This window comes from Schistocerca gregaria, chromosome 10 (assembly GCF_023897955.1).
Source record: "Schistocerca gregaria isolate iqSchGreg1 chromosome 10, iqSchGreg1.2, whole genome shotgun sequence".
NCBI classification, from domain to species: Eukaryota; Metazoa; Arthropoda; class Insecta; order Orthoptera; family Acrididae; genus Schistocerca; species Schistocerca gregaria.
Genome location: NC_064929.1, coordinates 159,673,941 through 159,701,499, shown reverse-complemented (window position 1 = coordinate 159,701,499; position 27,559 = coordinate 159,673,941). Strand labels below are relative to the sequence as shown.

At 43.6% G+C, this 27,559-nt stretch overlaps 1 protein-coding gene and 1 pseudogene across 1 annotated transcript in view; both read right to left on the bottom strand.

Moving 5' to 3' along the window:
• LOC126293664 (uncharacterized) overlaps positions 1-27,559 on the bottom strand; it is a 293,175-nt gene that overhangs the window by 171,419 nt on the left and 94,197 nt on the right. The window lies entirely within an intron of this gene.
• Positions 26,484-26,602, bottom strand: LOC126293857 (5S ribosomal RNA; annotated as a pseudogene).

The following is a 27,559-nucleotide window of genomic DNA, read 5'->3' as shown; positions in this document are numbered from 1 at the left end:
CTCGTATCCTGTCCACTTGAGAGGCGCGCTCATGGAATGCGTGTCCAGAACACTTCCCAAGCGCTTCGGTGGATCTGGGGCCATTACTCCTGGCACTCCACATAGATAGCTGCTGAACGCTGCCAGCGGCGCTATCTCGTCTCTCAAGGAAAGCGTCTGAGCAGATACAACAGCCCAGTGTGCTAGCGTGTCCGACCTAGCGGCAAAGGGCTCGTCCAGGCTCATCTCATAAACACGTTCATAATTTTGAGTCATTTGATGACGTTGCGGTAGCCACGCAAGTTATTCATCCTATTCCAACAATGACCCCGACGATACCAACCAACATGGATTCCGAAAACACCGATCATGTGAAACCCAGCTTGCCATTTTCTCACATGAAATAATGAAAATAAAATGTTTTTTATTCCAGTCTTTGATCACAATATCAGTTCTTTCGACGATGACCGGTTTCAGTCATTAATGACCATTCTCAAATGTAAAATACAGCTGTTGTAGGCGCTTCAGTCTGGAACCGCGTGATCGCTACGGTCGCAGGTTCGAATCCTGCATCGGGCATGGATGTGTATGATGTCCTTAGGTTAGTTAGGTTTAAGTAGTTCTAAGTTCTAGGGGATTGATGACCACAGAGCCATTTGAACCATTTTTTTGTTGTTGTAAAATACAAAAATATATACACCCAGTGAGCAGAGTGTCTTTCAACACAATACAGCATTAAGTGTCAGAATATACTATCATACAACCAGGGAAATGTACAGATAAAATACGGTGAAATGTATCTTTGCTATACCATGTCCAAGCCCGTAATGGCATCGTCAAAACATATAAATATACTCAGCACAGCATCGTCACATAGATCTAAAATAAGGTGTAGGATAGACTATGCCGCAGCTGGTGAAACATACTGAAAGCTTCGGATCAAGGCAGTCAGGTACATGCAATATTTCCTGATTTCCGAAAATTATTTGACACAGTACCTCATCTACGCTTATTGTTAAAAGTTCGATCGTACGGAGTATCAAGTCAAATTTGAGACAGGACTGGAAACAATTTTGATACGGAGGACGCAGCATGTTATCTTGGATGGACAGTCATCGACAGATGTACGCCGCGCAGGATTAGCCGAGTGGGATTAGGCGCTACAGTCATGGACTGTGTGGCTGCTCCCGTTGGAGGTTCGAGCCCTCCCTCGGGCATGGGTGTGTGTGTTTGTCCATACGATAATTTAGGTTAAATAGTGTCTAAACTTAGGGACTGATGACCTTAGCAGTTCAGTCCCATAAGATTTCACACACATTTGAACATTTTTTTTCTTTTTAATATACAAATAACTTCGGGTCTGCGCCACGGACCTGTGTTGGGACCCCTGCCGTTGATGTCTTATATTATTTCCGTTGCAGACATTGTTAACAGTAACATCAGGCTTTTTGCAGATGATGCAGTTATCTAAGATGAAGTACTATCTGAAACAAAACAAAAAATTGTTCAAATGGCTCTAAGCATTACGGGACTTAACATCTGAGGTCATCAGTCCCCTAGACCTAGAACTAATTAAACCTAACTAACCGAAAGAGATCACACACATCCATGCCCAAGGCAGAATTCGAACCTGCGATCGTAGCAGCAGCGCAGTTCCTGACTAAAGCTCTTAGGACCGCTCGGTCACAACGGCCGGCATCTGAAAGAAGCTGCATAAAAATTCAGTCACATCTTGATAAGATTTAAAAGTGATGCAAAGAGTAGCAACTCGCTTAAAATGTTCAGTAATGGAAAACTGTGCCCTTCACTATAGGAAAAAACGTGGTATCATATGGCTATAATGTCAATGAGTCACTGCTTGAATCGGCCAACTCATACAAATACATGGATGTAACCCTTTGTAGGGATATGAAATAGGCCCAGTCGTGAGTAACGTAGGTGGTAGACTTCGGTTTATTGGTGGAATACTGGGGAAATGAAATCAGTCTACATAGAAGATAGCTTACAAATCAATCGTGCAACCGATCGATACTGGAATATTGCTCATGTGTGTGGGACCCTTACCAAATATGATCAACAGGGGATATTGAACGTATACAGAAGTATGGCAACACGGATGGTCACATATCTATTTCATCCGTGGGAAAGTGTCACAGAGGTACTGAAGGAATTGACCCGGAAGACTCCTCGAGGAAGACGTAAACTATCCCAAACAAGTGTATTAAGGAAGTTTCAAGAACCGGCTTAAAATGTAGACTCTAGGAATATACCACAATCCCGTGCGTATCGCTCACATGGGGATCGTGAGAGTAAGATTAGAATAATTATTGCACTCACAGAGGCACTCAAACAATAATTCTTTGCTCGGTCAATAGATGAATGGAACAAGAAGAAACCTTAATAACTGGTACAATTGGACGTACCCTCTGCCATGCACTTCACGGTGGTTTGCAGAGTATCGCTGTAGATGCAGATGTGGGAGACAACTCATTTGTCACGAATTAGCCCAGAAATCACTAAAACTATGGGTACGGCACTAATACAGTTCGGTTTGTTATTATTTATACTTATCAACCCCGCCTATGTACGCTCCCGTGTGTGTGTGTTGGTGTGCGTTATCCCAACAATATAGAGTATATACGTAAAAATGAGTTGGTGATAAACAAAGAAACACCATCTGGAACACTTCTTTTATTGTTCAAATGTGGGTGAAATCTTATGGGACTTAACTGCTAAGGTCATCAGTCCCTAAGCTTACACACTACTTAACCCTAAATTATCTTAAGGACAAACACACACACCCATGTCCGAGGGAGTTTCGAACCTCCGCCAGGATCAGCCGCACACTTCCTTTATTATCGACTACCGCTTTCAGTCTGCGTTGCAGTGCAACTTCATGTCTAGTTGGAAGATGAAAACGAGACAACAACAATAAAAATTACAGCTATGACATCTGTAACTTTTCTGAATAAAAGCCGGTCGGAGCGGCCGAGCGGTTCTAGGCGCTACAGTCTGGAACCGTGCGACCGCTACGGTTGTAGGTTCGAATCCTGCCTCGGGCATGGATGTCAGTGATGTCCTTAGGTTAGTTAGGTTTAACTAGTTCTAAGTTCTAGGGGACTGATGACCTCAGAAGTTAAGTCCCATAGTGCTCAGAGCCATTTGAACCATTTTTTTCTGAATAAAAATATGTATTTGTTGTGAACTAAACCTGTGTGTCTGTTCCTGTGTGTCTATTTTAAACTATGTGTGTCTGTGTTGTAACCCTGTACAATGCAAGTAGTGTAATTATAGAACTGCTATCAGGCTAGATGTGAGTCGCCAAAAGTATCTGACATTACATAACTGTAATTGAATAAGCTTTTACCAAAATGCGAAAGAAAGACAACCTGCAAAATTCTGTATTGGCAGTACAGTGAACAGTGTTACAATGCGTGACATCTACATCTACATCATAGTATGCAAGCCGCCTAATGGTGTGTGGCGGAGAGAACTTTTGTACCCCTAACTGAGTCCTACAACTCTGTTCCACTCGCGAATAGCGTGTGGGAAGAATGTTTCTCGATAAGCCTCTGTATTGGCTCTAATTTCTCGAATTTTGTCCTTGTGGTCTTTATGCGAGACGTACGAGAGGAGAAAGTACAGGGGGTGCATAAAGTTCGGAACACTTCCAATTATTTATTGCACAAGAACCAAACCCAAAAATTATACAGCTATCATACATATGCCATTTTGAAGAGAACCCATGGAATTTGTTTTTATTTTTTTTTATACTGCCACAGCGTAGTTTGGTAGTTTGCCGATAGTCTGCGCAAGTCGCAAAAATGGTGAGTTCAGGTGTGGAGCGAGCTGTTTCATGAAATGGCCTCCGCGATCACTAGATGTTATTCAGTGTGACTTTTTCTTGTGGGGACACATTAAAGATCTGGTATAGTACCGCCTCTACCACGTGATGTAGCAGAGCTCCGGGAGAGAGCACGGGAAGCGACTGCCACCGTCGACGATGCCACGTTGGTACGGGTATGACAAGAATTCGATTACCGTATTGACATCTGCCGCAACACTCATGGTTCCCATATTAAATATTTGTAAAAAAAAAAAGCTTTCAGAGTTTCTCTTCGAAATGCATTATGTACGAAATCTGTACAATGTTTAGTTCTTGTGCAATAAATTATTGAAAGTGTTCCCAGACTTTACGTATACCCTGTAATATGTTGTCCGGCTCTTCCCGGAAAGCGCTCTCTCGAAATTTTAACAGTAAATCCCTCCGTGATCCAAAATGCATCTCTTGTAACGTCTGCCAGTGGACTTTATCGAGCAGATATGTAACGCTCTCTCGCCGACTAAACGATCCCGTGACCAAACGCGTCGCTCTTCGTTCGATATTCTCTCTCTCTCTCTCTCTCTCTCTCTCTCTCTCTATCATTCTCCCTCTCTCTCTCTCTCTCTCTCTCTCTCTCTCTCTCTCTCTCTCTCTCTCTCTCTCTCTCTCTCTCTCTTTTATCAGTCACAGTTAGCTCAACAGTATTCAAGAATCGGTCGATTAACTCCGTATAAGCCACTACAGACCAATGACCTTTCATCAGTAATCTTACCAGAAGTTCGTTTTGTTTGCCGATGGTACAAAGTCTACAATAAATAGCAAATCAAGTATTAGAAAGATCAGCTAATAAAATATTTGTGAACATTAATCACAGGTTCCTAGCCAATACTTTGTCACTACCCTTGAAAAAGCACACTACATGCAGTTCAGAACTTGTAAGGGGTGTCCCACCAGTATATGCCTAACATACAATGACCAGAAGATAGAAAATGTGGAAAGTCTTAAATTCTTGGGATTACAGCTTGATAATAAATTCAACTGGGAGGATCACACCACAGAACTGCTGAATTGTCTTAACAAATCTCTGTTTGCAATGCGAATTGTGTCACACATAGGGGACATAAAAATAAGAAAGCTGACATACTATGGTTACTTTCGTTCCATAACGTAATATGGGAGTATTTTTTGGGGTAATTCATCAAGCCAAGCTAACGTTTTCCGGACACAATAACGTGCAGTAAGAGTTAAATGTGGTGTGAACTCGAGAACATCCTGCAAAAGCCTGTTTAGGAAACTAGTTATACTAACTACTGCTTCGCAATATATTTATTCCTTAATGAAATTTGTCATTAAAAATATATCACTTATTCAAACCAACAGCTCAATTCATGGAGTCAGTGCTAGAAATAAGAAAAATCTTCACAAGGATTTAAAGTCACTTGGTCTTGTACAAAAAGGTGTGCATTACTCAGGAACACAATTTTCCTATAACTTGCCAGCAGCCATAAAAAGTTTAAGAACCAATAAAATTCAGTTTAAGAGAAGCCTAAAGGATTTATTGGTGGTCAACTCTATCTACTCTACTGACGAATTTCTCAGTAAAAATCAACTGATATATATATATATATATATATATATATATATATATATATATATATATATATATATGATAACTTCTGCACAATTTCAGTGCAGTAATGTGCTCATTGTAAATGTGTGTGTGTGTGTGTGTGTGTGTGTGTGTGTGTGTGTGTAAGTACAATCTAACTTCTGCACCATTTCAGTGAAGTAATGTGTTCATTGTAAAGTAGTTATATTAGTCGTTTATTACCTTAAAAATAAATAATAAACTTTTTTATTTTAGATTCAGTGCATTAGTATTTGTAAAATGACTCTATTACATAGTGTTCATTAAAAAATTACGATCATTCCACTTGGGACCTGTGGAATGGTACATTAGCTTATTAGTTTTAGTTGTAACCGGCCGGGTGGCCGAGCGGTTCTAGGCGCGCAGTCGGGAACCGCGTGACTGCTACGGCCGCAGGTTCGAATCCTGCCTCGGGCATGGATGTGTAGGTTAGTTAGGTTTAAGTAGTTCTAAGTTCTAGGGGACTGATGACCACAGATGTTAAGTCCCATAGTGCACAGAGCCATTTGAACCATTTGTTTTAGTTGTAAATATTTGTCATGAACTGTTGTTTTTCTGACATGTTCTACATCCTGGAGGACCACCTCACTATGGATCAATTGGAATGAAAGTAAATCTAATCTAATCTAATCAGATTAGTTTGTCCGATGTATCTCCTTTGCGTACAGTGACAGCCGGTTTCTCACAGTCCAGAGGCCTCGTACGCTATTCGGAGCATGGCGGCATTCCTCATCAACAGCAGCGGCCTCAAGGTTGCGCGCGCCTTGTGTGTGTTGCGTGCGTGTGTGTGCGTACGCTAAGTCTACTCTGCGGAAAGACACCCTGGCGATACTGAGATTGGTCGGTCCATAATGCGAGCTATTGTGGCAGGACACTGCCGTAAATCAATGCACGCCGACTAGCAAGGCAGGGGCGCGTTCCAGCCCTTTACCTGCCCGCAACCCCTACCTCACCTTTGTGTAGGACGCATTGTCTTCGGGACGACCCCTGAACCCGCGACGAATGGCTAAGGTCATCAGCCGTACAGGTACTGTGCCGCGAGGTATTTGCGGAAAGGTCGGCAAGCCGTGTCCTAAAGGATTCAAGGACATTCTGGTCGAAAACGACTCATTGACCCTAGCCCTATTCATAGCAAGTGGTACGCCTTTAAGCCTTAAAGTCACTACCTACAAGCTCTATACGTGGAAGTACGGAATAGCAGAGGATGGTTACAGTTTCTCTACAGCCCATCTAGATACAAATGTTCCTTTGTGTGTACCAGAAGTAATGTAATTATTTTAAGAGTTGGCAGTATGGACTGCTAAGGAATGAAGAGTACGCTTGAAGTTCTCTAAGTCTATAGATACAGGGATAATGAATAGCTCAGAGGCAGTTCAATTGAAGAGGAATGAACAACTCTAAGAGGGGAAATCACGGAAGTGCGAAAGAAAAACACAAGTGCAAAGAAGCTAACTGCGAGGACATCATGAGTAACATAAGAAATATCTCAGTTCATCAGTGAAAGAAGAAAGTACAAAAATATTGAGTGAAATTCAGTAACACCGAAATACAAGTGACGTAGGAATGAAATAAATCGGAAACAGCGTCAAGCTGTCTCTCTAACGTTCCACTCTCGAACGGCGCGCTGGAAAAAACGTGCACTTAAATTTTTCTGTTCGAGCCCTGATTTCTCTTATTTTATCGTGCTGATCACTTCTCCCTGTGTTGGTGGGAGCCAGCAGAATGTTTTCGCAATCGGAGGAGATAACTGGCGACTAAAATTTCATGAGAAGATCCCGTGGCAACCAACAAAGCCTTTGCTTTAATGATTTCAACTCTAATTCACGTATCATATCTGTGGCATTATCTCCTCTATTTCGCGATGGTACAAAACGAGCCGCCCTTCTTTGTCCTTTTTCGGTCATCCGTCAGTCCCACCTGATGCGGATCCCACACCGCACAGCACTACTCCAGAATAGGGCAGACAAGCGTGGTGTAAGCAGTCTCTTTAGTAGACCTCTTGCACCTCCTGAGTGTTCTGCCAATGAATCGCAGTCTTTGATTTGCTCTACCCACAACATTTCCTATGTGATCGTTCCAATTTACGTGGTTTGTAACAGTAATCCCTAAGTATTTAGTTGAATTTACAGCCCTCAGATTTGTGTGACTTACCGATCTTTCATTTTGCAATTCGTTTTGATCATCTGATGACTTTACAGGACAGTTAATGACAGCATAGTCTGATAACAATCGAAGACGGTTACTCAGATTGTCTACTATGTCTTTAATATAGATCAGGAACAATAGAGTGCCTGTAACACTTCCTTTGGGAACGGCGGGTATTACTTCCGGTTTACTCGATGACTTTCCGTCTGTTACTACGAACTGCGACCTTTCTGACAGGAAATAACGAATCCAGTCGCACAGCTAAGGCGATACTCCGTAGGCACGCAGTTTGGTTAGAAGATGCTTGTGAAGAACGGTATCGAAAGCCTTCTGGAAATATAAAAATACGGAATCAATTTGACATCCCCTCTCGATAGCAGTCATTACTTCGTCAGTGTAAAGAGCTAGTTGTGTTTTACAAGAACTATGTTTTCTGAATCCGTGCTAAAATCGAATCGAGAACAGCTGCCAAAATGAGTAACGTAGAAGTAAATATCCTCCGTGTAGTGAAGCAACTTAAATCAGTTAATAAAAGCAAGTTTTCTGGTCCAGACTGTATACCAATTAGCTTCCTTTCTGAGTATGCTGACGCATTAGCTCCATACTTAACAATCATATACTACCGTTCGCTCTACGAAAGATCCGTGCCCAAAGACTGGAAAGGTGCACAGGTCACACCAATATCCAAGAAAGGTAGTAGGAGTAATCCACTAAATTACAGGCCCATATCGTTAACGTCGATATGCAGCAGGATTTTAGAACATATATTGTGTTCGAACGTTATGAATTACCTCGAAGGAAACGGTCTATTGACACGCAGTCAACATGGGTTTAGAAAACATCGTTCCTGTGAAACACAACTAGCTGTTTATACACATGAAGTGGTTAGTGCTACTGACAAGGGATTTCAGATCCATTCCGTATTTCCAGATTTCCGGAAGGCTTTTGAGACTGTACCACACAAGGGGCTCGTAGTGAAGTTGCGTGTTTATGGAATGTCGTCTCAGTTATGCGACTGGATTTGTGATTTCCTGTCAGAGAGGTCGGATTTCGTAGTAATTGACGGTAAGTCATCGAGTAAAACACAAGTCATTTCTGGCGTTACTCAAGGTAGTGTTATTGGCCCTTTGCTGTTCCTTATCTACATTAACGATTTTGGAGACAATCTGAGCAGCCGCCTTCGATTGTTTACAGATGACGCTGTCGTTTATCGACTAATAAAGTCATCAGAAGATCAAAACTAACTGCAAAACGATTCAGAAAAGATATCTGAATGGTGCGAAAAGTGGCAGTTGACCCAAAATAACGAAAAGTGTGAGGTCATGCACATGTAAAAGGAACTCGTTAAACTTCGGTTACACGATAAATCAGTCTAATCTAAAAGCTGTAAAGTGAACTAAATACCTAGGTGCTACAATTACGAACAACTTAAATTGGAAGAAACACATAGAAAATGTTGTAGGGAAAGCTAACCAAAGACTGCGTTTTATTGGCAGGACACTTAGAAAATGTAACAGGTCTACTAAGGAGACTGCCTACACTACGCTTGTCCATCCTCTTTCAGAATACTGCTCCGCAGTGTGGGATCCTTACCATACAGAACAGACGGAGTACATCGAAAAAGTCCCAAGAAGAGCAGCACGTTTTGTATTATCGCGAAATATGTGAGAGAATGTCACAGAAATGATACAGGATTTGGGCTGGACATCATTAAAAGAAAGGCGTATTTCGTTGCGACGAAATCTTCTCACCAAATTCCAATCACCAACTTTCTCCTCCGGATGAGAAAATATTTTGTTGGCGCCGTCCAACATAGGATCGATCACCTAGATAAAATAAGGGACATCAGAGCTCGTACGGAAAGATGTAGGTGTTCATTCTTTAACGCGCGCTATACGAGATCGGAATTATAGAGAACTGTGAAGGTAGTTCGATGAACCATCTGCCAGGAACTTCAATGTGATTTGCAGAGTATCCATGTAATGTAGATGCAGATGTAGAAATAGTTTTCCTCGAGGAAATTCATAATGTTCGAACACAGTATACAGGGTGTAACAAAAAGGTACGGCCAAACTTTCAGTAAACATTCCTCACACACAAATAAAGAAAACATGTTATGTATACACGTGTGCGGAAACGCTTAATTTCCATGTTAGAGCTCATTTTAGTTTCGTCCACCTACGCTCAATGGAGCACGTTATCATGATTTCATACGGGATAGTCTACCTGTGCTGCTAGAACATGTGCCTTTACAACTACGACACAACATCAGGCGCGATGGAGCTCCTGCACATTTCAGTAGAAGTGTTCGTACGCATCTCAACAACAGATTCGGTGACCGATGGATTGCTAGAGGCGGACCAATTCCGTGGCCTCCACGCTCTCCTGACCTCAACCCTCTTGACTTTCATTTATGGGGGCATTTGAAAGCTCTTGTCTCCGCAACCCCGGTACCAAATGTAGAGACTCTTCGTGCTCGTATTGTGGACGGCTGTGATACAATACGCCATTCTCCAGGGCTGCATCGGCGCATCAGGGATCCCATGCGACGGAGGGTGGATGCATGTATCCTCGCTAACGGAGGACATTTTGAACATTTCCTGTAACAAAGTGTAGTCACGCTGGTACGTTCTGTTGCTGTGTGTTTCCATTCCATGATTAATGTGATTTGAAGAGAAGTAATAAAATGAGCTGTAACATGGAAAGTAACCGTTTCCGGACACATGTCCACATAACATATTTTCTTTCTTTGTGTGTGAAGAATGTTTCCTGAAAGTTTAGCCGTGCCTTTTTGTAGCACCCTGTATAATGTATCAGCATTTTACGTCTGCAATATATTACTTCGAGCTGCGATTACGCTGTAATCTTGAAATGTTAATCACTGAAAAATGTTACCTTCACAAATGTGTTCCCGAAATTCACTAGTCTACACTTTGCTGTTGCGATATTTTTCCATCAGCGTACAGCGAAAAGAAAAAAAAAATGGGGGGAAAGGGGGGCGGGGGTGAGTGCAGGCGGTACTTACTTTATTGCAGCGGAGTCCAAAGGAAAATAGAATGTCAGATGGGGCAAGTGTTAACTTTTAAGAGTATTCTGCTTACGTGAAAGTAACTGACTTGCTCAGTGCAGGTGGAGGAAGGACTCGATAAGACGACGGACGGATAAGGTCTGACAGAACTGAAACTTGATTGTTCGCAATTAATAAGGCGTCGGCCCCCCTGCTTGGGGAGCAGGGAGAGCTGGGTGCCCGGTCTTTTGTGGCGGCTGACGTATGGCCCGCTATCAGCGGCGAGCGGGCACAGTCGTTCTAGAGGCAGGCTCCATAAAAAAACCCAGTTGAGAGATGGTGGGAGCGCGCCGGTGGCCATTACAGACACGTAATGCCGCCGCGGACACGCCCACTGGTTTGTCAACAAGCCGGCGCTCGCGCGTCCGCTGATGGAGTTGTTTATCCGGGGCACCTTAGCCACCATTAACACCCAATAAACGTGATTTGTGACCGCGACTTGCACCGCTACCCCCTCATCTCACTGCTGCCACCCTTTCAACCTTCACTAACTGCACGGCCCTTGGCGTGTATCAGACGCTCGCACTAAAGTGTTCACAATGAATCTCTATAACGGCCACCTGTCACCGGGTGCGGTCAATGAATACCGTCTTAGACGCTCCTCTCTGGGGATTATTACGCCGCGTCTGTTGTCAAACGGGGAGAGTGTTTACTGTCGCTGCTCACCTGTTACGTGTGAGCGACAGCAAAATGGCTCTGTGCACTATGGGACTCAACTTCTGAGGTCATCAGTCCCCTAGAATTTAGAACTACTTAAACATAACTAACCTATGGACATCACACACACCCATGACCGAGGCCCGATTCGAACCTGCGACCGTAGCGGTTCCAGACTGTAGTGCCTAGAACCGCTTGGCCACTCCGGCCGGCTCAGCGACAGCACCTGATAATGTCACAGATTAATAGGCGTAACAGCGAATAGGTATACTACGTAATCAAATGTATCTGCATACCCCCAAAAACATATGTTAGCGACCATTTACACCCAATAAACGTGATTTGTGACCGCGACTTGCACCGCTACCCCCTCATCTCACTGCTGCCACCCTTTCAACCTTCACTAACTGCACGGCCCTTGGCGTGTATCAGACGCTCGCACTAAAGTGTTCACAATGAATCTCTATAACGGCCACCTGTCACCGGGTGCGGTCAATGAATACCGTCTTAGACGCTCCTCTCTGGGGATTATTACGCCGCGTCTGTTGTCAAACGGGGAGAGTGTTTACTGTCGCTGCTCACCTGTTACGTGTGAGCGACAGCAAAATGGCTCTGTGCACTATGGGACTCAACTTCTGAGGTCATCAGTCCCCTAGAATTTAGAACTACTTAAACATAACTAACCTATGGACATCACACACACCCATGACCGAGGCCCGATTCGAACCTGCGACCGTAGCGGTTCCAGACTGTAGTGCCTAGAACCGTCATCTCACTGCTGCCGCCCTTTCAACCTTCACTAACTGCGCGGCCCTTGGCGTGCATCAGACGCTCGCACTAAAGTGTTCACAATGAATCTCTATAACGGCCATCTGTCACCGGGTGCGGTCAATGAATACCGTCTTAGACGCTCCTCTCTGGGGATTATTACGGAGCGTCTGTTGTCAAACGGGGAGCATGTTTACTGCCGCTGCTCACCTGTTATGCGTCAAAATACCCTGTGTTGTTGCTTTGTGACTTTTCCTTATTTCTGAATCCCTCTTCTCGTGTCGAAGCGCGAGTGACCCCTGAAATATGTAATACTTGTATTAAATGAGCCAACTGATCTTGCACTTCCCACATTGCTCTTTTGTACTGTGTATTGATTTGATTCTGATTTTGTTTGAATTTCCTAATTTCTTCATACTCGTCTGTGTCAGTAAAGGCTACTGTACTTGTATCATTCAGATCATTATCTACCTTCGTTGATAAATTAATTAGTTGGTCCGAAAATTCGACTACTTTTTCCGGTAATGTACTGATTTCCTCCGTCTGTTTTTCTGAAGCAAGTTTCAAAGTGTCCATTTGTGTCAAAATCATATCTACAGTGTCCTTTAAGTATTCGTGATTTTGTACAAGTTGCATGACCGTATCGGTAGACGCAACTGAATCAATTTTAGCTTGCAAGGTGTAGTGATTTTCGTGAACAATACTCTGCAGTTCTTTTATGGCTGCTTTATGATTCTGTAATGTGTTTTCATGTCGCGAAAAAATAGGTTGAAAATTCTCACATATTTGTGTTTTTACGTCTTTACGAAATTTTTGACATTTAGAAACTCAGCAGTTAAACCTTCAAGTATTTGTTCAAACGTTGTGTCTAACTTTTGTAGCTGTCGCTGTATTCGTTCCTGATTTTGTTCCATTGTGTCTAACTTTTGAAGATTTTCTCCCATTTGTTACATTAATTGTAATAACAATATATTACTGTCTAGAACGTATTCCTTTGTGCTTTTCGGCAGTACATTTTTACTGGCAACATTCGCATTTTGAAAAGCAGAGTGTGAGTCTTGACTTTATTGAGAAAAGGGTAAGCATGAAAATCCTGAATCTACGGTATTTGCAAGAATTTGTTCTGTCATTTCGCATTCCTGAGGCGAGCTATTGTCGACTAATCGATCGATAGTACTTCCTAGTTCACTAACTGTTTCACTATCTACACCGTTATTTACTGCCTGGTCCATTTCCCTATGCACAATTACCAAGTTATTTTGGACAGTTGTTACTTCATTACTACGTGGTGCTAACACGCTATTCTCGTCTTCACTGTCACTTCTCAATTTACTTTGGAGCCTAGTGTTGCGCTTTCTGCACGCGATGATTATCACAGAATTTCACACGATGACAAAGAAAAACACAATTTGAAAAGCAAAAATAAGGAAACAAATTAAAAATAACTTTGAAAACAACATCTAATTAATGGCTCTGTGAACTATGGGACTCAACTTCTGAGGTTATCAGTCCCCTAGCACTTAGAACTAGTTACACCTAACCAAACTAAGGACATCACACACATCCATGATCGAGGCAGGATTCGAACCTGCGACCGTAGCGGTCTCGCTGTTCCAGACTGTAGTGCCTAGAACCACTCGGCCACTCCGGCCGGCTCAGCGAAAGCATCTGATATATGTCACAGATTAATAGGCGTAACAGCGGATCACTATGTGATCAAACGTATCCGACACCCCCAAAAACATACGTTTTTTCATATTAAGTGCATTGTGCTGCCACCTACTGCCAGGTACTGAAAAATAGCGATCTCAGTAGTCATTAGATATCACAAGCTGCGACATCGTCACGAAAAACAGGGACCCGTATATGTAATCAGTTTCCTTTAATTTACGTCAATGGCCACAGACTGTTTGATAACAGATTACCAGCAGGCCGGTGTGGCCGTGCGGTTCTAGGCGCGTGACCGCTACGGTCCCAGGGTCGAATCCTGCCTCGGACGTGGATATGTGGGGTGTCCTCAGGTTCGTTAGGTTTAAGTAGTTCTAAGTTCTAGGGGACTGATGACCACAGATGTTAAGTCCCATTGTGCTCAGAGCCATTTGAACCATTTGAACAGATTACCGGATTCGGTCTTCAGTGACCATCACCAGATCTGCAGCAAATGGGGAAAAAATAAATACACTCGCAAACTGTATACAGCTTAAGAACAAACTCATAGACCATAATGTACTGACAAAATTTACGTTTGTGCGCTTTAGATATGAATAGGCATACCAGTTTCATAAAAACAAAGTCCTAATGTACTGCACGCATAGTGGCATCGTCAAATGTTATGACGATGCTATGGCTGCAGTACATTAGGACTGTCCAGGAGAAACAGCGAGCGAGATAGCGTATGCTGTTACTCTCGTAAGTGTTACGTAGCGCTAGAAAAGTTCCAGACAGACTCGACGTTTGGTTGTTAATTTTGAAGTCCGTGAAACATATCACGTTGTCACAACGTCTGAGTGTACGAACGTTTTGGCTGTAACTCAATTGGCGCCGATTAACGGTTTATGCCACACCAGCTTGAAGATAAAAATTGCTCAAATGGCTCTGAGCACTATGGGACTTAACTGCTGAGGTCATCAGTCCCCTAGAACTTAGTACTACTTAAACCTAACTAACCTAAAGACATCACACACATCCATGCCCGAGGCAGGATTCGAACCTGCGACCGTAGCGGTCGCGCGGTTCCGGACTGAAGCGCCTAGAACGGCTCGGCGCTTGAAAATAGCTACAGAGCCAAAACTGTGCAGCAGTGGAGAATCCAAAACAAAAGCTCGTTTTGATTTAATTAAAGAGAGCAATGAGGCACTCTGGTGTCATTCACAAAATATGTAAGCAATATTAAAAACTGGAATATACAACATTGATGGTCCCCAATCATACATATTTCATAGTTCATTGTGAAACGGGTTTCGACTTTATAAACCATGCTCAAACAACTGAAGACTCAACGGACAGTCTTATATCAGCGAAATTTTAATGGTAGAGGTGTGTTTTCTCTGTGCAACTAAATGAAAGGCAGTTTGCTTTTCGCCATACGCGTTTCGCTTCTTTTATTTGTGAAGTATTTTCAGTGGCCTGTAATACATGTTTCTTTTTATACAATTAACAAATGCATTATGTAGTAGTTAAAATGTGCTACTATGCTACATTTTGTCTTATTTTTCAGATTAGAAACAACTATTGTAACACAAATATCGTGATGTTAAATTATCATCTGGCGTTACTTACGATTTTCAGTGTTGTTAGTGCACATTAGTACACATGTGTTGCCCTGGCGATGTGTAGACAGAACGAGAAAGAGGGAGTCGGAGGAAGCTTCATTAATTATATAATCTGGTGATGTTACAGATTTCTGTTTCTTATAGATTTTGTGCCTAACATTATACAGAAATTAATACTTATGTTGTTTTATTCATTAATTTTCTTAGTTTATTGCTGTTCAGAGACTGCTTTTGCGAAATTATGTGACTTTCGATGACTATAAACACAATGTGATCAAAAGTATTCGGACGCTTGGCTGAAAAAGACTTATAAGTTCGTGTTGCTCTCCATCCGTAATGCTGGAATTCAATATAGTGTTGGCCCACCCTTAGTCTTGATGACAGCTTCCACTTTCGTAGGCGTGTGCTCAATCAGGTGCTGGGAGGTTCCTTGAGGTTCCTTGGGGAATGGCAGCCCGTTATTCACGGTGTGCTGCACTGAGGAGAGGTATCGACGCCGTTCGGTGAGGCCTGGCACGAGACCGCAGTTTCAAAACATCCCAAAGGTGTTCTATAGCATTCAGGCCAGGACTCTGTGCAAGCCAGCTCACAAGAGGGATGTTACTGTCATGTAACCCCTCCGCCACAGGCCGTGCATAATGAACTGGTGCTCGATTGTGTTGAAAGATACAGTTGCCATCCTCGAAAGCCTCTTCAAAAGTGGGAAGCAAGAAGGTGCTTAAAACATCAACGTAGGCCTGTGCTGTGATAGTGCCACGAAAAAAACAAGGGGTGCACACTTCATCCATGAAAAACTCGACCACACCATAACACCACCGCCTCCGAATTATACTGTTGTCACTACACACGCTGGCAGATGACGTTCACCGGGCATCGAATCGCCACATTGTGCACCGTGATTCCCCACTCCGAACAACGTTTTTCCACTGTTCAATCGTCCAATGTTTACTCTGCTTACACCAAGCGAGGCATCGTTTGACATTTACTGACGTGATATGTGGCTTATGAGCAGCCGCTCGACCATGAAATCCAAGTTTTCTCACCTTCTGCCTAACTGTCATAGTACTTGCAGTGGGTCCTGATGCAGTTTGGAATTCTTGTGTGATGATCTGGATACATATCTGCCTATTACACATTACGACCCTCTTCAACTGTCGGCAGACTCTGTCAGTCAACAAATGAGGTCGGCCTGTACACTTTTGTGCTGTACGTGTCCCTTCACGTTTCCACTTCAATATCACATAGGAAACAGTGGACCTTGGGATGTTTAGGAGTGTGGAATTCTCGCGTACCGACGTATGAAACAAGTGACACCCAATCACCTGGCCACGTTCGAAGGCCGTGAGTTCCGAGGAGCGACCCATTCTGCTGTCTCACGACATCTAATGACTACTGAGGCCGCTGATATGGAATACCTGGCAATAGCTGGCATCACAAAGCACGTCATACGAAAAACGTATGTTTTTCGGGGTGTCTGGATAATTTTGCTCACATAGTGAATCCATACGAAACATATACGTTTAATAAAATACATAATTAAGTTATGAACACGTGAACCTTGTCTTACCCTATACTCAAATTATGTAAGAATACAGAGGCCAGAACGTGCACATGTGAGTAGAGCCACACGTCTAAGTTATATGGCAAAAAACTGGTGAATGTGATGTACAGGGAGAAAAGGGGAGAGGCGTCGATGGAATGTGGAAGGGGAACAGTTTTACTGTAGGGGGAGCCAAATTAATATATAAACCCTCTACCACAGGACCATAGAATGGTTACATTCAAAAGTCATCAGCACACGCGTTACGTCATATATCCCCCTATGCCACTAGGAGACGAGTCCATGAATAGGTGTTTTGTAGAGCGCGGCCGGCCGCTGACAAATCCACAACTGTACTTAACCTCGTAGTTCCACAAGGGACTGAAACCGACGTTCACACATGTCTTTCTTCAGGTCGCCAAAGATGTGAAAATCACACTGCGAAAGATCTGGTGTGCACGGAGGAGCGTAGCCTGAAGCGTAGCCTTCGTCCGGTCCGACTGGCCTTGAGGAAAGGGGGGGGGGGGAGGGGGGGGGGGAGGGGCCTGCGGGTTTCTGGCGTTATCGTGAAGCTGGATGACAGCGTCCGACGACATTCCTGGGAGCTTTGACTTCATGCCACGTCACAGTTTCTGCAAAGTTTCTTCATAGCGCTGAACATCGATTGTCGTTCCACCCTCGAGCAACTCGACGAGCAGAAGGCTACTGTAATCGAAGAAGAAGGTCATGACGTCCATATCGTCACTTTTGTGAACAGCTTTGGATTTTCTGTTTGAGGCTTTCACGGGGCTGCATCTGCTTGACAGATTCCTTGGAATTATTGTAGAAACCGCACAATGTTTCAGCGAGACAACTGCCCGCCGTCTTCAGGTGCTACTGTCGCGTCATAAATTGGTGAGCTTCTCAGCGACGCGACAGTAGCACCTGAAGATGGCGGGCAGTTGTCTCGCTCAAATATATTGTGAGTAGCAACAGACCTACCATACTCCTCTGCTGCACACCTGAAATCACTCTTACTTCGGATGACTTTTCTCCGTTGAGAATGACACGCTGAGTTATGTTTACCAAAAGGCACGTCAATAGGTATGCGGACTGCACAGCGATAGGTGTTCTCCGTTGTTTCTCTCGCAGAGCTAAGGTCTTCTTGAATGGTGGTGGCCACCAAGAGCTGTTTCATAAAGATCTGATTCACGGATCCAGTTCCGTGTATAGCGGATTTTACGACTACGACGTGTGGGGCCTGAAGATGGCATCAATGTAATGCCGAAAGTGGTAGCACCCAAGAAGTTCATAAAATAAATCTCTACAATACATACGGCTGTTGGTGAATTATTGCACCAAGAAAAGTTGAATAATGGTTTGCAACCACGACACCACGCAGCCCGGTACAGATGGGCCCAACAACATGCCGATGGACCGCTCAGGATTGGCATTTCGATCTCTTCACAGATGAGAGTCGCATATGCCTTCAACCAGACAATAGTCGGAGACGTGTTTGAAGGCAACCTGGTCAGGCTGAACGCCTTAGACACACTGTCGAGCGAGTGCAAGCAAGGTGGAGGTTCCCTGATGTTTTGGGGTGGCATTTTGTGGGGCTGAAGTATGCCGCTGGTAGTCATGGATAGCGCCATCTTTCGACCGACAGTGCAGCCATATCGGCAGCATATGGGCGAGGCATTTGTCTTCATGGACGACACTTACTGCCCCCCATCGTGCACATCTTGTGAATGACTTCCTTCAGGATAACGACCTCGCTCGGCTAGAGTAGTCAGCATGTTCTCCAGACATAAATCCTATGGAATATGAGAGGGATGGACTGAAATGGACTGTTCAAGGACGACGTGACCCCACCAACCACTCTGAGGGATCTACGTCGAATCGCCACTGTGGAGTGGAACAATCTGGAACAACAGTGCCTTGATGAACTTGTGGATAGAATGCCACGACGAATACAGGCGTGCATCAATGCAAGAGGACGTGCTACTGGGTATTAGAGGCACCGGTTTGTACAGCAATGTGGACCACCACCTCTGAAGGCTCGCTGTATGGTGGTACAACATGCAATTGTGGTTTTCATGAGCAACAGAAAGGGCGGAAATGATGTTTTTGTTGACCTCTATTCAAATTTTTTGTACAGGTTCCTAAACTTTCGGAACCGAGGTGTTGGAAAAGTTTCTTTAGTGTGTGTTTATATCAGATAGGCCTGTAGCTACTAAACATGAAAAGTGTTCGACACTGAAAAAAAAAGAGTGGACTTTCGATGAACATGCGCCGAATGAATGTAATTCTTATGATGTTAAACGTGATGTAGAGAGAAAAAGTATAATTGAAGACGTAGAGAGCCAAGTGCCGTTCTGAGATGAAGGAGTTGACATAAACAGGAGTTTGTGGCGGGTGGTATCAAACCAGACATAAGACTGATGATAAACAACACATTATAAAAGAAACAGTAAAAATACTTCTCTCCCTACTTGGACTACTACTCGTAAATCGCCGCCCTTCACTTATAACCTCATTTCTATAGGAGCCAGAGTTTTCAGAATTATACATCAGTGGTTCATTTCTTGAAGTGTGGGTATACAACGGCTTAAATATGGCTGTGAATGCTTGTTCAATTTCTTGTCTGTCGTGAACACTTTTACTGTCACCGGAACACTACAGTATGACAGTAATTACCGGATACTTACTGGACTGTGCCACTTTTCCCAGCATCTTGGAGACCAGCGTGACGCGGCAGTAACTCTGGCCCCAGTATTGATGCGCGCGGCGCACCCCGGCGACCCTCCGGCGGAGATATGGATTAGCGACGCAACGCCTCCGCAAGCGTCTGACGGATTGGCTACATCCATCAGGATATTAAGGAAGCCCACGCCTACATATTAAATACCTGGCCATCCAGAATAACCAGGGAACCCTCCCGTACACCCAACTCGCATCGCACATGCACGTATACCGCAGCTGCCAAAACTCTCAGGCTGCAGCCAGACAAATTTTCATACAACACTACAGCCAGACAAATTTTCATACAGCAGTAAAGCAGAAATGGAGCTGATCGTTGACGAGTACTAAAATTTGGTCTGAAAGAAAGAAGCAGTATACAAGATGATCCAGCTACCCCTCAGATGTCGTTTTATGCAACCCGTAATGTTTTATCAGACCTTCATAAACAACCCGAGAGGTTTCATATTCTCTCTCCGCGAAAATTGTTAGTCCTACAGAACAAAATAAACTGGCCCATATTGTAGGAAAAGTTAACATAGTTAAATTTTGCACTATGTTACGTTTTCGCTGGAAGCGGTTTTCGAGTTATCCAAGAGAACCTCACAAATGTGACTTTCACACGCACTTCCACACACACACACACACACTCCTCCCTCACTAGCCAGCATATCTAATACGTTGTCTGTGGCACTCCCTCCTACCGATGTACAAACATATTCGACTACACGGATTATTCCCGATATTCGACATTTTTTTAGTTTCTATTGACTGGACTATTACCCGACCCACATAATCGGATATTTAGTTAACATTATTATTTTAAAGTTGCCTGCGAGGGGATCTAAAGAGTACATACGTGTTCATAGAAAACATTTTCGTGAAAAACATTTTTATGATCTGTTTAACGAAATTCTACGAACACGTACGTACTTTTTTGTCCAGAAAATCATAGGACCCAGTTCTATCCATGACAAAAAAATGCTTCAAATGGCTCTGAGCACTATGGGACTTAACATCTGTGGTCATCAGTCCCCAAGAACGTTGAAGTACTTAAACCTAACTAACCTAAGGACATCACACACATCCATGCCCGAGGCAGGATTCGAACCTGCGACCGTAGCAGTCGCGCGGCCCCGGACTGAGCGCCTAGAAACGCGAGACCAACGCGGCCGGCACTATCCATGACAGAAATGTACCTTAGAACAATACCTAAATATTAATATCACAATTTTAAATTTCCATCTACAAATGTTACGAAATATGACTCCATTTTTAATAAATCAGTTTTATGACATTAAAAAAATTCTATGTAATATAATACCACTCTGCAGCTGATCATTTCATAATTACATATATCTCCAGTGCCAAATAAAGTTAATACGAGTATAAGACAGACAGACTGAATCTGGCATAGATGTACACTTGCAGTCGAGTCACAACTCACATATCGATATAATACCGCAATGCCAAAGACCTCTACAACATCGTTGACTTTGAAACCATTGTGGCAGTACCACTTTGGGCCGGCCGCGGTGGTCTCGCGGTTCTAGGCGCGCAGTCCGGAACCGTGCGACTGCTACGGTCGCAGGTTCGAATCCTGCCTCGGGCATGGATGTGTGTGATGTCCTTAGGTTAGTTAGGTTTAAGTAGTTCTAAGTTCTAGGGGACTAATGACCACAGCAGTTGAGTCCCATAGTGCACATAGCCATTTGAACCATCTGAACCACTTTGGCCTATAGAGGGCACACTGAGTATACATCGTCTGTACAGATATTTTAAAGCTTTTAATTGATATTTTACACAATATTTAAGTAACTCCATGGTTGTAAAGAGGTATTTTATCCATAACTATTTTTATGTTATTATTGTACTTGTTTTTTTTACGTCTTGACGATTATGTGAAAAAATTTTATACGGATTGGTTGACGTGAGATGGAGGGAGAAGAGGCAGGCGGAGCATCGTCGTACTTAAGCGTATACCCGTCACTTGCTGGCACCAGTTGGCATCACAGCAGCTGAGAAGAGTGCTCCACGTACCATCTTCGAAGGACGCCATGGGTATAACACGTCTTGTTGTATCTGATCCTTATAACCGTCTTGTCGTATTTTATTGTCAGTCTAGTAAGGTTTCTATTACTTTCTAAATTAAATTACAGGTCTGATGATGGTCATGTGATATGACCGAAACCGGTCACCTATGTTCTTGTAATATACGTGGTGTGATCTAGACTGAATTTTATAAAGAACAATTTTAAAAATTTTTGATCACTGTACCAAAAATGTTTATTAAAATTGTTTTTATATAGTAGAATAATCAACATTCCAGATAACGACAAAAACTGTATATAAGCCAGAAATGATAGTATTATTCATACCTCCCTGTAAAGTTTATAGCGTCTTTGGATCATACACACATCGCACAGTGTCAGACAGCCATTGCACTAGTAGAATTGTTCATATTAAATTGTGACACTAGAGTGGAAAGGCTTTCTGTGTCAAGTAGACCACTCGAGCTATCTCGCAGTTCGCCTGCACCGCTTAGGTAGCAGTATTTCATCTGCCACTGAACGATGGAAAAGCCTACACTTATTCCGCGAAGACCACTTACAGTGAGACCGAAGTAACGCCAACAGGTTAATCAAGCATCGTACTTACCGGCAGAGCAGTGCGCTAGTCAAGTCCCAGACACACGGCGGCTAGAGGACGCGCCACGAGCGGCTGCTCGCGGTGATCAATAGGGGGCCGATGGGTGAAATACTGCGCATTAATATGTATGTATGTTAAGGCTACGCAATTATGCGGGAATGCGCTAATTTATGCTCGCCGTGATTGCATAATTATATTCAGTCGGCCGCTTACCGATGCGACCGCGTGATATACTCGCCGCGTCGCGGCCCGAACTGTTGTGTTCTGTTGGAGGGAGAACCCGACTGCTCGACAGCGGCCGTAGATTTTCCAGCCGGATGACGGAGACGTGCGAGTCTGCGTGCTGTGTCGTTTACTGGGATCGGATTAAGTGGTATTCATTGTAGGGAATTCGGTACACACGTCATTCCCCAACTGCGTCGCACAATGCTCAAAACAGTGGCCACCTACTCGCGTAGCGACTAATTTCGAATGTGGGTTTGGTCATGACGATGTAGCGTTGCTTGAAAGCCTCCGATTGAGTTCGATGAGCCGGCCGCTGTCACCGAGCGGCTCTAAGCGCTTCAGTCCGGAACTGCGCGACTGCTTCGGTTACAGGTTCGAATCCTGCCTCGGGTTTGGATGTGTGTGATGTCCTTAGTTTAGTTAGGTTTATGTAGTTCTACGTTCTAGGGGACTGATGACCTGCTAGAATACCAGTTCGATTTTACACAGAGTACGCGAAGGAACTTGCCCCCCTTCTTGCAGCAGTGTACCGTAGGTCTCTAGAACAGCGAAGCGTTCCAAAGGATTGGAAAAGGGCACAGGTCATCCCCGTTTTCAAGAAGGGACGTCGAACGGATGTGCAGAACTATAGACCTATATCTCTAACGTCGATCAGTAGTAGAATTTTGGAACACGTATTATGTTCGAGTATAATATCTTTTCTGGAGACTAGAAATCTACTCTGTAGGAATCAGCATGGGTTTCGAAAAAGACGATCGTGTGAAACCCAGCTCGCGCTATTCGTCCACGAGACTCAGAGGGCCTTAGACACGGGTTCACAGGTAGATGCCGTATTTCTTGACTTCCGCAAGGCGTTTGACACAGTTCCCCACAGTCGTTTAATGAACAAAGTAAGAGCATACGGACTATCAGATCAATTGTGTGATTGGATTGAGGAGTTCCTAGATAACAGAACGCAGCATGTCATTCTCAATGGAGAGAAGTCTTTCGAAGTAAGAGTGATTTCAGGTGTGCCGCAGGGGAGTGTCGTAGGACCGTTGCTATTCACAATATACATAAATAACCTGGTGGATGACATCGGAAGTTCACTGAGGCTTTTTGCAGATGATGCTGTGGTGTATCGAGAGGTTGCAACAATGGAAAATTGTACTGAAATGCAGGAGGATCTGCAGCGAATTGACGCATGGTGCACGGAATGGCAATTGAATCTCAATGTAGACAAGTGTAATGTGCTGCGAGAACATAGAAAGAAAGATCCTTTATCATTTAGCTATCATATAGCAGCAACTGGAAGCAGTTAATTTGATAAATTATCTGGGACTACGCATTAGGAGTGATTTAAAATGGAATGATCATATAAAGCTGATCGTCGGTAAAGCAGATGGCAGACTGAGATGCATTGGAAGAATCCTACGGAAATGCAATCCGAAAACAAAGGAAGTAGGTTACAGTACGCTTGTTCGCCCACTGCTTGAATAGTGCTCACCAGTGTGGGATCAGTACCACATAAGGTTGATAGAAAAGATAGAGAAGATCCAACGGAGAGCAGCGCGCTTCGTTACAGGATCATTTGGTAATCGCGAAAGCGTTACGGAGATGATAGATAAACTCCAGTGGAAGACTCAGCAGGAGAGACGCTCAGTAGCTCGGAACGGGCTTTTGTTCGTTTCGAGAAAAAACCTTCACCGAGGAGTCAAGCAGTATATTGCTCCCTCCTATGTATATCTCGCGAAGAGACCAAGAGGATAAAATCAGAGAGGTTAGAGCCCACACAGAAGCATACCAACAATCCTTCTTTCCACGTACAATACGAGACTGGAATAGAAGGGAGAACCGATAGAGGTGCTCAGTGTACCCTCCGTCACACACCGTCAGGTGGCTTGCGGAGTATGGATGTAGATGTAGATGTAGATGTAGACCTCAGATGTTGTCCCATAGTGCTCAGAGCCATTTGAACCATTTTGAATCAGTTCCATGTTAAAGCAGCAATCAAAACTTGTGGATTTATTTTTTAACTTTTAACTATTATCAATTGAAAGATTTTGCCAGTAACTTGGCAAAAATATACATAAAAATGTCGGGATGAAAGTGTCAATATTGATTTAAAATTCTTTTAGAATGTCCACAAAGCTACAACCAGAAAACTCCAGATTCCTTAGAGAGTGGACTCCTAGTGTAAAAAACACCTTCAAACATCTGGTTACTATACAAATGAGCTAATATGTTAAATATTGGTCTTTAAGCATGTCTTTCAAGCTCTGAAGGTCCCCTTTCGTATCTTTTCGCAATTTCTTCAGTTTTAATCTATATTGCATATCAAATTAATTGCGATAAGTGCCCATATCTGTGCTTGGAATTTAAAACCGTTTCCGAAATCTCTACGTTTCCATTACATAAACAGTTTGAAAAGGTATCTACGTTGCTTATTTTCGTTAGTTTATGACGTATGGTATTATTAGGGTGGCCAGACGTCCGGATTAATCCGGACATGTCCTCCTTTTTAGCTCTTTGCCTGGGGTCCGGGCGGATTTTTAGAGTGTCCGGCTTTTTGTCAAAGTTGGGCGCAATACAGTTAAATTTACAATTCGTCCCGTTCTATTGTTCTTTTCTTAAATACTTTACCTATTGGCACAGCCTTCTTGATAAACACGCACGAAGGCGGTATTAGTAGGTGGCACCAGGATCGTCGATATTATCGTTGATCGACCTATAAGCGAATGCAAATATCGATTATTTAAAATTTCCGTTCCGAATCTTCAGTTTGTATTGGCTTGGCTTCCTGTAGTGCACGAGTGATTTGTGAGTGTAATTTTTAACCGAGTGAGTTACGTACAATATTTGGCTATGCGTAAACGAAAGTGTACACTTTCTAATGTCCTTTCCTGCAAATATCCGGCTTTCAAGAAAGGGAGAAATGAATTTGAAGCGGAATGTGAGATATGTGGAGCTGAAACGTGCGCCTCAGTCGCCAATAAAGGTAAGAAATAACTCGACAGATTAACTGTCATGGTTTTATTTCATTGTTCCATAGTCATCGAATTTATTTGTATTCGGAAGGTTAAAGAACAATGTACATGTCGTTAGCTACTTCTTTAATTGTAGATGTTGGTAGCGGTGTGTCGAATGAAGGGAGGTGAATGGTCTTACGTTTTTCGATTTGTAAACAATTCCGTGTTGTTGACATAACAAAACAATTGACGCCGCACTGTCACAACAATCAATGTTTTTATTTTTTTTTATATTGCTCAGTTAACCACCACCTGACCATCAGCAACAATTAACTACTAGTTTTACCAGGAATTCCCGGCAGTCACGTGACTTGTCCAAAGCTGACGGGTGGTATCGTCATCTGCAGTTGACCCGTTTGATGTGGCCTCTTTTTTTCTTCCTTTGTCCTCCTTTTTGAAGCTGTTTGTCCTCCTTTTTAAAACAATGGCATCTGGTCACCCTAGGTATTATAGCTTGGGGTAACTCTTCCCCCCCCCTCAAAGAGTATTTTTGTCTCAGAAATAAGTGAAGTAAGTTCGCGAACCTCTGTTGATACTGCACAGAAATCCAGTCTGCATCTGGATCGCACCTCCTTGACTCTTGTGCTCAAAGGTGTGCAGTATTGTGCTGCATCCATTTTTAATAAACTACTACAAGAATTCAAAAGTCTTAGCAGTGATCCATGCGCTTTCAAATCTAAACTGAAGAATTTCCTCATTTGTCACTCCTATTCTGTCGAAAAGTGCCTGGAAAAATTTAGCAAATTCCTTCGTTACATTGTTGACTAAAATCAAAACAAACACCGCCCGAACACGCCTTGATGGCAGAATGGTACCGATAGGCCGCCATGTCATACTCAGCCCTTATGCATCACTGAATGCGGGTACGGACAGGCATGTGTTCATCACGCCGCTCTCCCTGCCGCTGGTTTTCGTGACCGGTGATGCTACTCTTCAATCAGGCAGCTTCTCAGTAGGCTTCACAAGGGCTGAGTGCACCCCGATTGCCAACAGCACTCGGCAGACCCGGACGGTGAACCATCCAAGGATTAGCCAAGCCCGACAGCGCTTAACTTTGGTGATCTGACGGGAACCGGTGTTACCGCTGCGGAAAGGCCGTTGGCACACATTGTTGACTGCGTTTACATAATCTTACACCTTTTATTTTATGCAAGGGTGTTACAAAAAGGTACGGCCAATCTTTCAGGAAACATTCCTCACACACAAATAAGAAAAGATGTTATGTGGACATGTGTCCGGAAACGCTTAATTTCCATGTTAGAGCTCATTTAGTTTCGTCAGAATGTACTGTACATCCTTGATTCACCACCAGTTGGCCCAATTGAAGGAAGGTAATGTTGACTTGGGTGCTTGTGTTGACATGCGACTCATTGCTCTACACTACTAGCATCAAGCACATCAGTACGTAGCATCAACAGGTTAGTGTTCATCACGAACGTGGTTTTGCAGTCAGTGCAAATGTCTACAAATGCGAGGTTGGCAGATGCCCATTTGATGTACGGATTAGCACGGGGCAATAGCCGTGGCGCGGTACGTTTGTGTCGAGACAGATTTCCAGAACGAAGGTGTCCCGACAGGAAGACGTTCGAAGCAATTAATCGGCGTCTTAGGGAGCACGGGACATTCCAGCCTATGACTCGCGACTGGGGAAGATCTAGAACGACGAGGGCACCTGCAATGGACGAGGCAATTCTTCGTGCAGTTGACGATAACCCTAATGTCAGCGTCAGAGAAGTTGCTGCTGTACAAGGTAACGTTGACCACGTCACTGTATGGAGAGTGCTACGGGAGAACCAGTTGTTTCCGTACCATGTACAGCGTGTGCAGGCACTATCAGCAACTGATTGGCCTCCACGGTTACACTTTCGCGAATGGTTCATCCAACGTGGTGTATATCCTCATTTCAGTGCAAATGTTCTCTTTACGGATGAGGCTTCATTCCAACGTGATGAAATTGTAAATTTTCAAAATCAACATGTGTGGGCTGACGAGAATTCGCACGCAATTGTGCAATCACTTCATCAACACAGATTTTCTCAGAACGTTTGGGCAGGCATTGT